Below are 18,868 nucleotides of genomic sequence, written 5' to 3' on the forward strand. Positions count from 1 at the left end.
TATACAAACTCAAAACTTAACTATACCTGTGGGCAGAGCGGCGCCCAGGGGTCCCCCTGCACTTACTAGTATGCCTGGGCGCCGCTCCGTTCGCCCGGTATATGCTCCGGTGTCTCAGCTCCGTCTGTTGTATTGGACTGATTTTTTTTGTAGGAGGCGTGTCCCTTGCTGTAGTGCTGGCCAATCGCAGCGCACAGCTCATAGCCTGGCTATGAGCTGTGCGCTGCGATTGGCCAGCACTGCAGCAAGGGACACGCCTCCTACAAAAAAATCAGTCCAATACAACAGACGGAGCATATACCGGGCGAACGGAGTGGCGCCCAGGCATACTAGTAAGTGCAGGGGGACCCCTGGGCGCCGCTCTGCCCACTGGTATAGTTAGTTTTGAGTTTGTATATTAGTGAAAGGTCCTCTTTAAAGGGGTGCTCCAGTTTTCCTCAGGATAGGTCATCGATATCTGATTGGTGGGGGTCTGACTCCCGGTATCCCCCGCTGATCAGCTGTATGAAGAGAACACAATGTCGCTGCCTCCTCTTCACTGGATGACATTGCAGCTGCAGTCAGTGTAATCACAGCTCCACCGTCCCGCTCATCTAAATTAGAGGGAGTGTAAATACAAGGGTTGAGCCAATCGGGGTAGGAACGACCTTAATAATATGGGCTCCGTCCAACTGTAAAATGTATGTCCTCGTGGAGGTCTTTGCGCACTTTCTGAGACTTACCTTACTTTTCCTCTATCACGTGTCAGTTTGTTTATTAGCATAAATGACTGTATTAAAATATGGAGCTGAACTCTTTGTGCCTCATTAATGAAGCAAAGTTCGGCTTAGTATTTTGATACGCTAATTTATGGCAATACATGAAGTGACATGTGATAGAGGCAAAGTAGGTCTTGCAATATTTGCTGAAACTTCAGAAAGACCTCAGTGGAGCACATACATTTTACAATAAGACAGAGCCTATATTATTAACAAAGTCTTTAATCTAATCAGATACAGAAATCCGAACCTGTTTCACTAAGCCCTAGTAAATACAGTCGTGGCCAAAAGTTTTGAGAATTACATAAATATTGGAAATTGGAAAAGTTGCTGCTTAAGTTTTTATAAAAGCAATTTGCATATACTCCAGAATGTTATGAGGGTGATCAGATGAATTGCATAGTCCTTCTTTGCCATGAAAATTAACTTAATCCCCCAAAAAACTTTCCACTGCATTTCATTGCTGTCATTAAAGGACCTGCTGAGATCATTTCAGTAATCGTCTTGTTAACTCAGGTGAGAATGTTGACGAGCCCAAGGCTGGAGATCATTATGTCAGGCTGATTGGGTTGAATTGGCAAACTTGACCTGTTAAAAGGAGGGTGATGCTTGAAATCATTGTTCTTCCTTTGTTAACCATGGTGACCTGCAAAGAAACGCGTGAAGCCATCATTGCGTTGCATAAAAATGGCTTCACAAGCAAGGATATTGTGACTACTAAGATTGCACCTCAATCAACAATTTATAGGATCATCAAGAACTTCAAGGAAAGAGGTTCAATTCTTGTTAAGAAGGCTTCAGGGCGTCCAAGAAAGTCCAGCAAACGCCAGGATAGTCTCCTAAAGAGGATTCAGCTGCGGGATCGGAGTGCCACCAGTGCAGAGCTTGCTCAGGAATGGCAGCAGGCAGATGTGAGCGCATCTGCACACACAGTGAGGCGAAGACTTTTGGAAGATGGCCTGGTAGCAGCAAAGAAGCCACTTCTCTCCAAAAAAAACATCAGGGACAGATTGATCTTCTGCAGAAAATATAGTGAATGGACTGCTGAGGACTGGGGCAAAGTCATATTCTCCGATGAAGCCTCTTTCCGATTGTTTGGGGCATCAGGAAAAAGGCTTGTCTGGAGAAGAAAAGGTGAGCGCTACCATCAGTCCTGTGTCATGCCAACAGTAAAGCATCCTGAGACCATTCATGTGTGGGGTTGCTTCTCATCCAAGGGAGTGGGCTCACTCACAATTTTGCCCCTAAACACAGCTATGAATAAAGAATGGTACCAAAACACCCTCCAACAGCAACTTCTTCCAACAATCCAACAACAGTTTGGTGAAAAACAATGCATTTTCCAGCAGGATGGAGCACCGTGCCATAAGGCAAAAGTGATAACTAAGTGGCTCGGGGACCAAAACGTTGACATTTTTGGTCCATGGCCTGGAAACTCCCCAGATCTTAATCCCATTGAGAACTTGTGGTCAATCCTCAAGAGGCGGGTGGACAAACAAAAACCCACTAATTCTGACAAACGCCAAGTGATTATGAAAGAATGGGTTGCTATCAGTCAGGAATTGGCCCAGAAGTTGATTGAGAGCATGCCCAGTCGAATTGCAGAGGTCCGGAAAAAGAAGGGCCAACACTGCAAATACTGACTCTTTGCATAAATGTAATGTAATTGTTGATAAAAGCCTTTGAAACGTATGAAGTGCGTGTAATTATATTTCACTACATCACAGAAACAACTGAAGCAAAGATCTAAATGCAGACTTTGTGAAAACTAATATTTGTGTCATTCTCAAAACTTTTGGCCACGACTGTACAGTTGTTCTGTACCAGTCAAGTGAAGGAGCTTCAGTGTCGACGGCGCACAGGTAAACAGCTGATCGGATAGGTCATCAATATTGGAACCCAGACAACCTCTTTAGGGTCTATTGGTCTATTCACAGATCGCAAAACAGGAACACCGGCCGCCTCCACCCCATATCGTGCAGTGGACCTGACTTCATGTATCATTGTGTTTATTTACTTATTTATGTTTATAATCTTGTAACCAATAAATCTGCATATTTTTATAATACCGGTGTATTATTGTATGATGCAGAACTACATGTTTATCATGAACGTCATCTCACGTCAAAAGAACTTATTATCTGAGGAAATAGTCGGACTCAGATGTGAATTGTATCGATTAGTTTGTCTACAATTCACCAGGTCATGATTTCACGAATTTATGACAAATTTTATAAATTTAAGTTTTTCATGGTTAATTATTTTATGACCATAATTAATTATTCTTAATTTAATTATTACCGCCTGACATTACACAGGATTAGGACATCTGTCTGATTGTGTAATCCTATTTTAAGCTCTCTTTGCTTCTGTTCTTTAGACCTTAAGCCTAGGGCAACACAACGACATTTGTCGCACAACAATAAGGATACAGCTACACTGCAACTGCTGTGCCCTTTGCACTTTAATTGACAGGGGCAGGTAGGGAAAACATCATCACACCTGGCCCTGTCAATCAAATTGTAGAGAGGGCAGAGCCTCTAGGTGTAATGGCAACGCTCCTATTCCTGCTAGAGGCTCATTTGTGTACGTTAAAACATAATTTTTCTCAGCAATATGGGCACATATGAACATGGGACCAACACAGAATAGATGCCTTTAGCTGCCAAGCGCACATGTAACAGGTCAGCCAGTGTCATAGGTACAAATCTGCTGACAGAGGTCCTTTAATAAGCAAGGTGACAGACTCCGAAAACGACTTGTTTTCAATTATTGATTTTCTACTTATTTTTCTTCTGTGTATTTTAGCCTTGTGAACATACCCTCAGTCTGATGATCATTTCCAAAGTCCTCTGTTCCTTCACAAAAGAGTTGGATTTTTACCCTGTGGTTGGTTTCTGCAGTCATATTAATTACGTACATGAAGTAATTACTGTCCGACCCTTGGGGAGCTCCAGTGTGGCGTTGCTGGAGCAATGGGGATTGAAAGGTTAATAAAAAATTAAAATTAAAATCATAGCCTTAGCTTCGTCAAATTTCAGAAAATGCTAAAAAAAAAACTTTTAAAGCCCCCCCCCCCCCCCTCCCCCCCCCATATGCCCGGGTTCCTGACACACAATGTACTTACCTTGCTCCCCGGCACCCGCGTCGCTTCTGGTCCCTCCATGGCCGCCGCTGCATCTCCCTGTCGCGCTGATAAAAATATTCGGGGGGGGGGCAGCCAATGGCAGGCGGTGACGGGGACAAGATGAATGTTGGGCAAACCTAACAATGTTGGCGAGACCAGCTCCATCCAATATGCATGAGGGAATCCTGACTCGTCGTGTCCCATTACCTCTAGGAGGGGTGCTCTCATGCTCTGTTCTTTTACACAATCTGTTTGTACATATGGTTTTTGATAATTTTTATCATGTGGTAGCTTTACCTGTTCTTATTTATGTAATAAATGGTTTGAACTACAACTCCCATCCTCTTTCTTAACTATTTGTTGCATCATACGTTGTCAATTATTGTAACTCTGCAGTGGAGATATTAGGCAAGGACCAGGATTGAAATCGGTGGGTAACCTTGGAAAATGGGGTAGGCCGAGTCCTCAGACGTGGGGACCACCTTTAGCTGCACCTCTGTGCACCGGCTCATAAAGGGGGGTCCCCAGTCTATGATGTCCACATGCCTACTGATAATGCACTGCACAAAAAAAAAATGTCAGGCCCGTCAAGGGGGCAGCGACTTCCTTGCTTCAAGTCAAGGTAAGCACACCCCCTAACCGTCCCCTCTCTTGTTGGATTGACAGCCTGCAGCGCGGCCAGGATCGCATAAATCTTGCGCATGTGCGGTGCGCTCCTTGGTAAGGTGCGATCTAGTCTACGGCTGTCGCTGTTAGCCGGGTTCCAGCGGAGCACTGCGCATGCGCGAGATTTATGCGATCCTGGCCGCGCTGCAGGCTGTCAATCCAACAAGAGAGGGGACGGTTAGGGGGTGTGCTTACCTTGACTTGAAGCAAGGAAGCCGCTGCCCCCTTGACTTCAAGCTGACCGGCAAGATAGCGCTGATGGCGCTTAAAACATTGTTTTTTGAACCTACGGAGCATCAGACTAACCGATCAAGCATATGATTATTAACAGACTGGGGGCTACTATAAGGTACTGCTGGCAGTTTTATATGCGTTGTTTAGGTGACAGGTTCCCTTTAATTCATAGTTTTGATGCCTTCAGTGTAAATCAACAATTTTCATAGTCATGAAAATAAAGAAAACTCTTTGAATGAGAAGGTGTGTCCAAACTTTTGGTCTGTACTGTATGTATGACTAGTGTGTATCCAGGAAGTTATAGAAAAGGTATTATGATATTATTTTGAAAGGTAGAATTTGTAAAAATGTGTTTATATAGATTTAGGCAGAATAAATTTGTCAGGTTCTGCTGACCTGGTGGATTGGACTGATTTGCATTTTGAAGAATGAATGACAGCTGGAATTTTTGAAAGATTTGCTTGGCTTGAGTGATAATGTTCTGTAGCTTCGTAATAGACATGACTCTTTTGGCCAGCAGAGAGAGCAAGCATATTTCCTGTCCAGTCCTCACCTATGAACACTGTGTATTCTGTCTTACCATTAGAGATGAGTGGCGTTTTCAAAAATCGATTCGGCTGCTCTGCCGAACTTTGACAAAAAATTTGATTCATTACAAATTAGGGTACTTTCACACGGGCGTTGTTCGGATCCAGCAGGCAGGGCCAGCAAACGGAAATATGTTTTTTCCAGATTCGGTGATATAACGGTTCGGTCTCATCCGGAATAACGGATCTGGTATTTAAATTTTTTTAAAACATCAAAAGCAAAAATAGCTCCTCCTATGTCCCAGCGCATGCGCAGACCGGAAAACCGCTCCTGTATTTTGTGGGTTCACATACCGTAAAAGGGACGGAATGGAAGACATCCTGATGCATATGCCTTTACCAGGATATGATGTACACTAACGCCACTTTAATGCAGTGGCCGGGTCAGGTGGATAATAGTCTGTATTTGTTTATGACGCCAATTGCAGCCTGCGCAGGGTACTATCACAGGGTCCTCCCAGGGTGTTATAACGCACGTCCCAGATTAGGAATGCCAGAGTGGTATAATGGCCTATAATGTCTCTATAGGTTGGTGATAATTGTGTTAACGGTGTCTCCTACCTGGGTACGGCTGGACTCTTGGCTCACTTGCAATACATTTTAAGTGTAGTGATAGTAGAAGTAATAGAGGAATTTTGCAGCAGAAATGATGTCCAGACCTTTAGGTAAAGTTCAAACGTTTCTTTACTGAAGATAACTTGTATCCAAGCAGTATACAGCTTTGGTCTCTTGTCCCAGCAGGTTTTGGCAATCATTTGCAGAAATAAATGCTTCTGCTTTGGAGGATAAGACATCTGCTTGGTAGCTTTGTAATTGTGGTAGGAACTAATCTTCTGCACTTTTCTGTAACTCTGTTGTATGGGGACAGACTAGCTGAGGAGGACTGGCTTCTCCTAGGTCTCTGGACTTAACTCTCAGATGGTTTCTCAGGGGATGCTTTCTTCCTGGAACTGGAGGTTGTCTGTAGTTTTCTGCTTCTTTTCATCCAGCTGAGGCTGAAAGTGCTGAGACTGGGAATCTGATCAAGTCTCAGCCAAGACAAGATCCTTGCTGTCTTCCCAGGGGTTCTCCTGAACGCTATCACACAGCCTTCCCCAAGAAGGGGGGAGGCTACACTGCCTCTAACTTCCTTCTCCACCCATGCTGCAGGATGTGGGAACAGCCCACTTTGCTCACAGAGGGGGAGCTAAGCTGGAATAATCCATTCCAGCCTAAATATACTAAACTAGGACTAGTACCTGGCCATTGCATTGTTGCCACCTGCTGGTAAACCTTGAAAATTACAAGGAACAATTATATTTAACATGGTTTTAGATGCACATTTGTGAAGACCTAATATAAATTACATCAGATGACAATGTAAAGGCTCTCTGAAGATAGTAGCGGGGTAGAGGAGTGTAGTAACACAACTCTGGGGTGTTACACATACTGAACGGATTGCTTTCCATTCAGAATGCATTAGCACAAAACTTTTTTTCCTGTATTGAGACCCTCGGATTTCAATACCGGAAAAGAATAACATTAGTGTGAAAGTACCCTTACTTAGTAACGATTCACATTACATTGTATGGAGAGGCCGCAATGAGGGGAAACGGCAAACAAATAATATACACTCACCACATCCATTTGATCATGGAGAGGTCGTCACAGCCATCTTGTCTGAAAAAAAAAAAAGGCAATTTTCGCACACTCTGACGTGTGACATCATCAGCGGCATGACATGGTGACGTGCCAGCGCGCGAGAATTCTCACGTTTTCTTCAATCAAGATTTCTGCAACAACCGCTCCTCAATCAAATGGATGAGGTGAGTATGTTTATTTTAACAGCTTTTTCAGGAAAAATTTATTTGTTGCCACGAAGCGCCAGGAAATTTGTGGTGAATTGAATTTCTCTTGAAATTCGGATCAAATTCCACTTTGTTAACTTCGATTTGCTGAACACTAATTATCATACACTAGGAAGGCCTTCTCTTGGCGATTTATTGCCAATTTTGCTGTAATAAAATGTGGAAAACGATATTTAAAATGTATCGAGTAAGGTTTTCCTTCTTTCTGCTAGATTTAAATTCTTCCCCTCCCCTGCAAAAAATAAATAAAAAAATGGATGTTATAGGGTATGTACACATACGATGTAAAATGCAGGGAAAAAGTCTGCTGCAGATTTTTCTATGGATCTGCATCAAAATCTATGGATTACATGCGGCTGTGCAAATGATTTCACTGCTTGTCAATTTCCATGCGGATTCAGTTAAAAAATTTTTAATCAGCGTGAAAATTTGTTTAAAGAGGACCTTTCTCCTGGAAAAACATTGTGAACTAAGTATCATGCCATATACAGCGGCGCCCAGGGATCTCACTGCACTTACTAGTATACCTGGGCGCCGCTCCGTTCTCCCGGTATGTTCGGGGACTTGGTTATAGTAGGCGGAGACTTCGGACTCTTGGTTATAGTAGGCGGAGTCTGCCCTTGTTCTGCTGGGCGTCTCCTCCTCCTAGGCTGTAGCGCTGGCCAATCGCAGCGCAGAGCTCACAGCCTGGGAGGTTTTTTTCTCCCAGACTGTGAGCTGTGCGCTGCGATTGGCCAGCGATACAGCCTAGGAGGAGGAGACGCCCAGCAGAACAAGGGCAGTCTCCTCCTACTATAACTAAGTCCCCGAACATACCGGAGGACATAACGGGAGAACGGAGCGGCGCCCAGGGATAATAGTAAGTGCAGTGAGATCCCTGGGCGCCGCTGTATATGACATGATACTTAGTTCACAATGTTTTTCCAGGTGAAAGGTCCTCTTTAAATCTCATCCACGTTGTAGCTACAGTAAAATGCTGTGGATTCTCTGTGCACAATTTCATGGCTCTGCAGTATATATGCAGGGTCGGACTTGCCCACTAAAGTACCAGAGGATCCTCCGATGGGCCCAAGCTCTGACAACAACGTAGTGGTGTTCCTCACTGCCAAGAGTTTGCACACGACCACCACTGATGGATTGCAGGGTGGTCTGTAACCATTGTGATAAAAAAATGAATCCAGCCAGCAAAGTAGGCAATATGGATAATAACAATCTATTAATAAGTGGCTTGTATTAACTTCCTCTACATGATAAATGCCACTTACTGAAGTGAGACAACCTCTTTAAGGTGTCTAAAAAGTCGATTTTTCTCTCTGAAGAATCAGCCTTGCTTTCCGATCCAGTGGAGAGAAAAGCCAATTCCTTACTGAAAAAGACAGTATTGCTGCTGCATCTACAAAAATTGCTTTCCCGATCGTCCTTGGCAGCACGCACCACAGGGTTAAGTCCCCTAGGTATAATTAGGAATTGAGGTCAATTAGCAAGCCATAGATTGTCAATTAACATAGTACCTCCCAGTATAAAGCCTCACAGAGCCATGTATTTTATCTTCTCTAGGTAACTTTAGAAGAGACCATCGCCCACAGTTATCCCCTCCAGGTGTGATACTTTTGTGCCTCACCCTGAAGATGGAGGCGAGTATGTTTTTCCCCAGTGCATATTGATACAGCACCTCGCTCCAGTCTCTGCTTGCCTCCCTCTGTACATGGATCTGGGTTGAGGCAGCAGAGACGCGCGCTATAGCGGACGTCACATGCGCGAGATGATACTGGGGAATCGCAAGTCGTGCGTGTGCGTGCTCACACTGGCGTCTCACGGTATTATTTAGCTTCCAAAGCACAGCTACCATGTGCGCTCACCAGGACGCTACACCCGCTGCTTGCCAGGGTAAGTAAGGGTAGCGTATGGGGATAATGGCCATTCGGCAAGATTTGGCATAGGCCTGGGATGCGGTCTGTTTCCTCCCATCTTCTATCTTTGATTAAATCAGAGCCTCAAATAAGGAAGTAAAAACATCTCATAACTCTACTCCACCACAGTATATCTTGTCATCAGCTGACCGCTCCTTGTCTGAGGGAGAAATTGACTACGGTTCTGAAGATATGGAGTATGCCATGCTATTCTGTAAAGAGAAGCTAGGGGGTCTTCTCAAGGCAGTCAAGGATACTATTGAAACTGACAGATGTTTCTGACAAGTCAAAATGTAAATTATTTTATTTTCCCAAAACGGGAGGTAAAGTGTTTCCAGGGAACCTGTTACTAAATGATTGGCTAAAGCAGGATTGGTACAGACCAGATAAAAAGCCAGACCCAAGTTCCAGATTCAAGTATACTTATAAATTAACGGACTATACATGTAAAGAATGGATGTCGGTCCCTAAAGTAGATCTCCTGGTGGCCAGATTGTCTAAAAAAGCAGTCTTTCCCTCTAAAGCTTCCTTAATCAAGGATCCTATTGATAAAAAGGCAGAGTCCCTCCTTAAAAAAAAAGCATATGCGTTCACTTCATCTTCCTGTATGCCTGCCCTAGCCTCTGTACCAGTTGCAAGATCTCTACGGATCTGGCTTTCCCAACTGTCCCATGACCTAGAGCAGGCATGCTCAACCTGCGGCCCTCCAACTGTTGCAAAATCTTGCACGCGGTGAGGGAAGGACGCTCGCAAGATGCCAGCTTCCTCACCACGCCTGAGCAGAATACCGAACGGCACCAAATTTCCCCAGGGCACAGGGCAGGCAGAAGGATGCGAACGATGCCTGGCCCTGTCAATCAACACTTAGAAGGCGTGACTTCAGGTGGGAGACAGGAGCCTCTAGGTGCAGGAGCAACGCCCCCCTGCTCCTAGAGGCTCATTTACATATTATAAAAGTAAGAATTCTACAGTAACGGGGGCACGGCTAATCATTAGAATAGCAAAGTTAGGTGCAGCTGACATTAGCACATCGCTAATGTCAGCCAGTTTAATACTGAAAATTCTAGTGACAGAAACCCTTTAAAACCTTTCGGTCTCAAAGAAGAAGATCCCCTAGATTTCGGAACAGACAGCAGTTTGACAGACAAAGGGGGTTTCGGAAGAGGCAAGAAAGACCTGACCAGGAAAAAGGATAAGAAACCCGCGGAACATTGACGCCAGGCCTCAGCCCCTAGTAGGGGCAAGATTAAAGGGAACCTGTCGCCGGGATTTTGTGTATAGAGCTGAGGACATGGACTGCTAGATGGCCGCTAGCACATCCGTAATACCCAGTCCCCATAGCTCTGTGTGCTTTTATTGTGTAAAAAAGCGATTTGATACATATGCAAGTTAACCTGAGATGAGTTCTGTACATGAGATGAGTCAGGGACAGGACTCATCTCAGGTTAATTTGCATATGTTTCAAATCGTTTGTTTTACACAATAAAAGCACACAGAGCTATGGGGACTGGGTATTGCAGATGTGCTAGCGGCCATCTAGCAACCCATGTCCTCAGCTCTATACACAATATCCCGGTGACAGGTTCCCTTTAAAGGATTTTGCCGCAATGTGGAGAGATACAGTATGTCAAACAACGCCTGGGTTGTTTCCACTATTCAAAGTGGTTATGTCTTGGAATTTACAGAATACCCTTCGATATCTCATAAATCAATTAAATCCAGTGATCTTTCAACTGCTAAAAGAGTTCAAAGGAAAGGCAGCCTTGGAACCGGTGCCTTATGCGGAAGTAAGGGAGGGCGTTTATTCGACAATCTTCCCGGTTCCCAAACCAGGAAACAAGCGGAGACTAGTGGTAGATCTAACGTACTTAAGTACATTGCCAAGAAAAAGTTCAGTATGGAATCAATCTGCCCAGTGATCTCATTACTGTAAAGAAAGAGCTATATGGCATCAGTAGATCTCCAAGATGCCTATTTACATATTCCAACCCTTCCAAAACATCGAAAATATCTGAGGATAGCGGCACGGAGTATCTCATCTGCAGTTTACCTGTCTGCCATTCGGCATAGCATCAGCCCCCAGGGTGTTCTCGAAGGTAGCAGTGGTTCTGACTGTAGCGTGGTCCAATCACAGCCAGGGAGAAGGTGAGCCTTTTTTATCCACCCTAGCTGTGACGCTCTCCGCTGCGATTGGACAGCGCTACAACCAGGGAGAGACACCCATTGAGAAACAGGGCAGTCTCTTCCTTCCTGTACCGATGCTATTCATTAGCATACCACATGGGAAAAGTGAACGGCGGGTGAACAGATCAGCGCCTAGACAACCTAGTAAGCTATCTTGCATCCCTGCACTATGCCCTACATAACCTGCTAGTTAATTCATAATGTCTGGACCCATGAAAGGTCCTCTTTCAGGAAATAAAACATCTGGGATTCATCCTGAATTCAAATCAAATGAACGTCAGACTGTCCTCAGAAAGGATAGTTGCTATCCACAGAAACATCTTGCACCTGATCTTTTCTCCCAAAGTATTGTTTCGGCGGGCCATGTCTGTATTGGGTCTATTAACTTCTTTGGTGAATGCAGTACCTTGGGTGAGAGCTCACTTCAGGGGTCTACAGAATGCCATCTTGACAGCGTGGGACAGGAGTTATCACTCACTGAACACGAAGATTGTGATACCATGGTCAACTTGTCAACAGCTCAAGTGGTGGATATCATCCAATCGCCTTCAAGAGGGGAGGAGTCTGCAACCTCAGACCCAGATTCGTCTTACTATGGATGCCTCGTCCTAGGGCGGGGGGGGGGGGGGGCTCATGTCAATGATCAGTGGGTACAAAACAAGTGGAGTACCACAGACTCCAAGAGATCTTCCAACTGGAGGGAGCTGAGAGCAGTACGCCTAGCATTACTTAATTTTGAGGAGCAACTGAAAGACCACAGCATCTTAATCCGGTCAGACAATGTTCCCACAGTTTGCTATATAAAGAAGCAGGTGGGAACAAGAAACAGCAATCTCTCCAAAGAATGCAGTCTACTCATGGAATGGGGAAAAAAACGGACCAAAGAAATATCAGCAGTCCACATAAAGGGTTCACTGAACATAACAGCCGACCTGCTCAGTCGTAGAAAAATTTACCCGGGAGAATGGAGTCTCAATCCAGCTGTATTTGTGGAAATCTTAAATCGGTGGGGGAAAACTCATATAGATGTTATGGTGACAGAACAGAACAACAAGACCGAGATGTTTTGTTCCATCTACCGTTCTGCACAAGCACATGCCATCGATGAATTATCAATCAGCTGGAAGAAGGGTCTGATGCTCAGGAAAATTCAGCAGGACCAAGCGGAAGCAATTGTAATCCTGCCTTACTGGCCACAGAGAACATGGTTCTCCCTGGCTCTCCTTCTATCCAAAGGGAGAATTTGGTAAATTCCGTCCCTGCTAGATCTCCTCAGTCAGGATGGTCTTCTCCATCCGAACCCAAACAGCCTCAAATTGATGGCCGGGAGACTGAGCCAGACTCTTTAGTTCACCCAGGTCTCCCCGTGGAAGTGGTCAGTACAATCCTGGCAGCCCGGAAACCGGCTACTGTGAAAGTCTGCAACATAGTATGGCCTCATGCAATTTTTGTGTCCACAAATTGTGCGTCCGCTAAAAAAAAAGGATGCGGCATCTGTTTTTATTTTTTGGAGGATCTGTTTTTTTCCACAGATCCCTTGCAATAAATGCCTATCCTTGTCTGCAAATGTGAAAAAAGTAGGACATGCACAATTTTTTTTGCTGAAGGGAAACGTGGACAACGGACGCGGAACAGAAACTGATAAACTATCAGCATTTTTTTGCTGACCCATTGAAATGAATGTGTCCCCATCCTAGCCGCAAAAAAAAACAAAAAACGGAACGGAGGCCGAGGTCGTGTGCATGAGGCCTATGGCACATTTTTAAAACCTGGTGTCAAAGCAACTCTCAAGATCCGGAATCCCTAAATATAATCATACAATTTCTTCATGAAGGCTTCAAAAAGGGGCTGAGAAGTTCAAACATGTTAAAGGTTAAATTTATAGCGATAAATGCACAGCTTCAAGGAAGATTCAAGAATAATCCATTAATCCGCACTTTTTTCAAAGCCTTGAAAAATATGAATCCTTCCTTATATTCTCCAGTTCCATCCTTGGATCAGTCAGTTGTATTATCCGCCTTATGTAATAAACTATTTGAGCCTCTGGAAGAAGCTTCCATTAAACATATTTCTGCAAAGTCCTTATTTCTAGTAGTGATTGCGTCAGCAAGGTGTATATGTAAGTACTCTATCCTGCAGAGAACCGTACCTAAGAGAAGCCCTAGTTTGGTCCTACGCAGTACACCAGGATTTTTACCCAAGGTTGCCTCAATTGCTAATATTAACCATGAAATCTCTCTACCAGTAATCCAGATGAATACTCAAGACCAGGATCAGAGTCATCTGCTTGATGTCAGGAGAATAGTTCTGAACTACCTTCAAGCCATCTCATCGTTCAGAGAATCTCTTTCTACAATACCAAGGTGCAATTGAGGGTAAAAAATTCCAGTAGAGAAACCTTGGCCAAATGGATTAAACAAACCATAGAATTGGCCTACTTGCAGCATCCCACATATGTGTGTAAATGGGACACTTCAATCATCTGAATATATTTATCTATTGAATTGCAATGTATGGTATTCTTTATTATCTGGCTGACAAGTTCATTTTCATCCATTTACCCCTAGGTGGTGCTGGCACCACATAATATATAGTGGGTGTGTGTCTATCTTAGAGCAGGAGAGTGTGAGAGGAGGAGAAGCAAGTTAATAGAGGAAAGAGACGGGCTAAAGTCATCATGTAGCTGTTTTCCTTTCCTCTGGGCCCTGATCAAGCCTGGAGAAGACTACCACAGCAACCAAGCACCAGACAGTAAGTCTATAGACCAAGATGCAGAGAGCCTAGCGAGGGTAACAGCTAAACTTAGCTTATGGACCTCATTAGCACAAGTGACCAGGAGTAGCTTTTTAAATGCCTGGACACAACTGGATGATTATGGCCATAATCGTCCTTATCCACTACACAAGCCTTCCGGGTCATAGTGGGAAAAACCTTTCTTGAAGAGTTTCCTGCCAAATAATGAAGCAGATGTGTTTGCCTGCCGCGAGGGGAATGCCCTCAAAGGAGACTCCTAAATAAATAGATAATAGCATCTTTAGTGCTAGAGTGCTGTAAAGAGTGAACTCGGGATTACCACCGGGATCCTTGCCAGTAAAGTATCAGCATTAGAAGAATTCCTCCATTGACAACTGCCATTGCCTGATAATAGAATTACCAGTGAACTTATTATTATTGCTATACAAAACGCTTTTCATTGATGAACTGTACCAACTGTCCAGAGACTATTGATTTAGTAAATGTTCAACCGACTCCTCATTCTTACTACTACTCTCAACATTTGCACCTAACGGTGCTGGCGTCATGAATACAGGCCCAGCTGCAAAAGCACCTCACACCCAATTACCATTAAGGGCACGTGCACTTCCTTCTCAACATGCATCTCTTTTTGGGCCTCAATTAGATTAGTGTTGAGCGCGAATATTCGAAAAGCAAATTTTTTTCGCGAATATCGCAACTTCGCGATTTCGCGAATATTTTGAATATAGTGCTATATATTCGTAAAAACGAATATTCTTTTTTTCCACAAAATTACAGTACACATATAATTGATTGTTTCCCAAAGGTCCAAAAGCTCAGATCTTACTCACATTGCCTAGAAAGTGATTGAGGCGCGAATCTTCGTAAGGCGATTTTATTAGCGCAAATGCGAATATCGGCACTTGTCCCAGAACAGAGGCAAAGGGCTTTGCATTCATACATTAGTGAATTGAGTTGCGAATCTTCGTAAGGCGATTTTATTAGCGCACATGCGAATATCTAGACTTGTCCCCAGAACAGAGAGGCAAAGGCCTGTGCATGTGCATTCATATAGTATAGCACCATATTCGCGAATACTTCGAACTTCGTAAAATTCGATTTACGAATATTCGTATTGTTTATTTTAGTTTCCACCTTACAGATTACATTGATCTGTACTCTGTCAACTACAGTCATCACCCCCCACTGTATCTCGATTGATTCACAAAAGTCCAAAAGCTCAGATCTTACTCACATTGCCTAGAAAGTGATTGAGGCGCGAATCTTTGTAAGGCGATTTTATTAGCGCACAGGCGAATATCAGCACTTGTCCCAGAACAGAGGCAAAGGGCTTTGCATTCTTACATTAGTGATTGAATTGAGTTGCGAATCTTCGTAAGGCGATTTCATTAGCGCACATGTGAATTTTGCATCTCATAATATGTATTATGCGATGCGAAAATTCGAATTATCGCATATGCGAAATAATAACGAATTCGAATATTCGCGAATATTTTACGAATATTCTTTTGAATATTCGCGAAATTTCGCGAATTCGAATATGGGACATGCCGCTCAACACTAAATTAGATGTGGTTCTTGAATCTCTCAGTGAAGGTAAAGGTGTAGCTTTCCTTCGAACTAAGAAGAAAATTTCCTACAAACCTAATTTCCGTTTTCAAAATACAAGATCTCCTAAGTATAACAAGAAGACTAATTTTGCCACTAGACAAAGGTACCGTAGTTTAAAAATAAACAAAATGAGTCACTTCCCTTCTAGAAGAAAACTGTGAGTCAGAAAAGTCAGGATCTTTGACTCCAGACCCATTTTCATCAAAGGACTCAAAGAATTTACTCAAGTGTGTGTTAGCTGTACCAAAGCCACGAGGGAAATGCTTCTCGGGCATTATTTTGTGGTGCACTGTGGTATTTGACTCTGCTGTGGTGGTATTTTGTGCCGTACAATGGTATTGCTGGCTCTGCCTACTTGCGTTGGCCCCACCTACTTTTGTTGGCTCTATCGTCTATTAATTTGGACCAACCTATGAAATGGGGCCACTTTTAGTTCCCAGTCCGCCCTGAGAACATCTATGGATCTTGGTGTACTTCCAATAAATAATAACCGTATCTTCTTCCTTCAATTCTTCCGTTCATTCAGGAGGGATTTCAAAAGAATGTAAAACCTAATACTCTCAAAGTTAACTTTACATCTATTAATCAGTATTTTATATGTCCATCTGTGACCGCCACGTTTGTTTGGGTTCCTGCTTATTTGCCTGTGATCCTGGTTTTATGTTTGTCTGGACCGCTGGTGTCATGCAGGTCCGCCAAGTGACTGGGACCATCCTAGAAGGTAGTGCTCCGGTCACTCCGCTGCGGCGACGACCAGATCCCTGTATAGGGGTTAAAGGGTGAAAACCAGTAGGGCACCAGAATAACGACCCTAGGGTTTGGCCCCAAGTCAAACCGGTCACTTGGCACAGTGTTAACCTCTTCCACTGATGCACCTGTTCCATAATAGCTTGTTCAGCTATGTAACCCGCTGTTCTTCATTGCTATGGTTCCTTCCTGGCCTGTTAGTGTGATTATGTTTGTGCCTGGTTATTTATTTATTTCTACTCTGGATCTTTCCGTTTTCTGTAGGCTTGTGCTATGTTCAGGGGTTTTCCTGACCCCGGAACATGAGTTACCTTGACAGATCAGCCTCTTTCAGGAAGTCAAACTCTTTGTTCCTTCAGTTTGCTGGCCCTAAAGCTGGTTGTAGATATAGCAAAGCTTCCAAGATAGATTAAGAATACAGTTAAAGAGTGTTACAAACTGGAGGGAGTTAACCTTCCTTCAGTAATCGGAGCACATTCTACTAGAGCCACAGCCCCTTCTTGGGCAGAAGCAGTTTCGTTCAATATACTTGTCCTCACAGGGAATTCGGTAACAGGATATGTATCGCGGATACTTGATCTTCCGTGGAGCTCTGGACACGACTCAAGGCACCAACGTGTGGAATACCAGGTCACGCTCCATAGACCGGCATTGGGCTGCAGAGTGGGACAAGGCCAAGCGTGATGTGTGTCCACTCACATGACTCACTCTCAAAAGACTGAATCTTCAGCCAACAACACAAGTTCATAATGTTCTTAAAATGTTAACAGAGTATACCAGGTAGCTGCCATGCCCATGGCACAGACCATTTATTCAATTACATACTAGACCAGGATCATACTACTTAGGGTTTAATGGGGTGCATAATTTAGATTTTATATGGTTTTTATTGTGTTTTTTTTTATACAGATTGTTGCCTGAAACAGTGATTTTGTCTTTTTTTTTTTTTTAAATAGTATTTTATTACATTCATGTTGTGGGTTGCTTGAGTGCCAGTACCCAATTTGAGATGTAGTATCCCTGAAGGAGCAGTGGAGACATTTCTAGTATTGTTTATTAAAGAATGGATGCTGGAAAGGTTTAAAGTAGAGTAATTTTCATGTGGTAATTTTATTGAAAGAGCACTCCCGGTCCCGCTACTCTGGGTGTTAGGCCCAGAACAATTCTTATTAAAATGCCCTCATGAAGAGACAGGGAAATGGTGCTCAGAAAAGTCTGAGTATTATGGAAGCACAGCAAGAACAAGCTAAATTTTATAGAGGTACTCGCCAAGGATGTCCCCTCTCCTGACTGCTCTTCAACTTATTTATAGAACCGCTTGCTATTGCCATTATACAGGATAGTGGGATATTAGCGATACAGAAACCTCGCTGCCAAGAATGATCTATATTATGGACAAATTTGGTTATATGTCGGGTCTAGAGATTGAGTTAAGACTGTCCTCCTTCCATTGGATAGAATACAGGTGCCAGTAGAGATGGGGATAAAAGTTTTGAGTACATCTGAATCATTCCGGTATCTTGGCATTAAGGTATCTGTGAATATACACGATTATACTCACCTTTTATTTGATGCCTTTAATCTCTAAAATGAGAGGAAAAATCTCTATGTGGAGATTGTATGTCTGGTCTGATTGGGATCCTAACTAATGACTCTTTAATAATTATTATTTTTTTCTTCTCTTTTTCTCTCCAGCACGGCAGCCCTCAGGTAAGGGAGGTGAGAGGGTATTGCAATGGAATAATGGAAAATAAAGATACTGATACTGCCTTTTAACTGTAATGTTTTATACATTTATTAATAAAGATGAAAAAAAAAATACCAAGCTAAATTTGCGGAAATAAAGAAGAGACTAAGACAACATGATGTTAAAGAGGTTATACAATAATACAAATAGACCACAATGCCCAGGCCCCGCCTGTAGATGATACTTACCCAGTTTCCAGCATCTGCATCCCTCTGGATCATTGCATGGCCATCGTTGCATCGTGGGTGACACTAAGGAAGCTAGTCACCGCTGGCGGATGTTTTGAACCGCACAACGGGGAGATGCAGCAGTGGACGTGCAAGAATCCAGAAGGACGTGGGTGCTGGGGACCAGGTATCATCTATGGGAGCGGCCAGGGCATTGTGGGGGTATTTGTACTGTACTGCCCTGGAGCAGTGGGTACTTTGAATTTGGACATTTGTGGACATTTGCCTTACTTAATTTCACTTGAAAGGGTTAACTTGCAATTGCTTATGCTATTTAATACTAATAAAACATACATTTTAGATGTATGTTTTATATATATATATCCGGAATACCGAGAGACTTTTGGGACTTTGAATAAGAAGCTGGTAATTTTCCACAGCTGCCATAGGGTATAAAGAAGAGCATATTTTGGAGGGAAAAAGCCAGACTTGTTTACCACCAAAACCAGACAGACCTTTTGAATGT

General features: G+C 43.4%; 1 long non-coding RNA gene across 1 annotated transcript in view; it reads left to right on the forward strand.

The window, feature by feature from the left end:
* Positions 1-18,183, forward strand: part of LOC122937760 — a 215,158-nt gene extending 196,975 nt beyond the window's left edge. The window contains exon 4 of the long non-coding RNA XR_006389912.1: positions 18,124-18,183. This is a non-coding gene — a long non-coding RNA (uncharacterized LOC122937760). The remainder of the gene's footprint in view (positions 1-18,123) is intronic.
* Positions 18,184-18,868: the final 685 nt, after the last annotated feature.

The sequence above is a fragment of the Bufo gargarizans genome, chromosome 5 (assembly GCF_014858855.1).
Source record: "Bufo gargarizans isolate SCDJY-AF-19 chromosome 5, ASM1485885v1, whole genome shotgun sequence".
Lineage (NCBI taxonomy): Eukaryota > Metazoa > Chordata > Amphibia > Anura > Bufonidae > Bufo > Bufo gargarizans.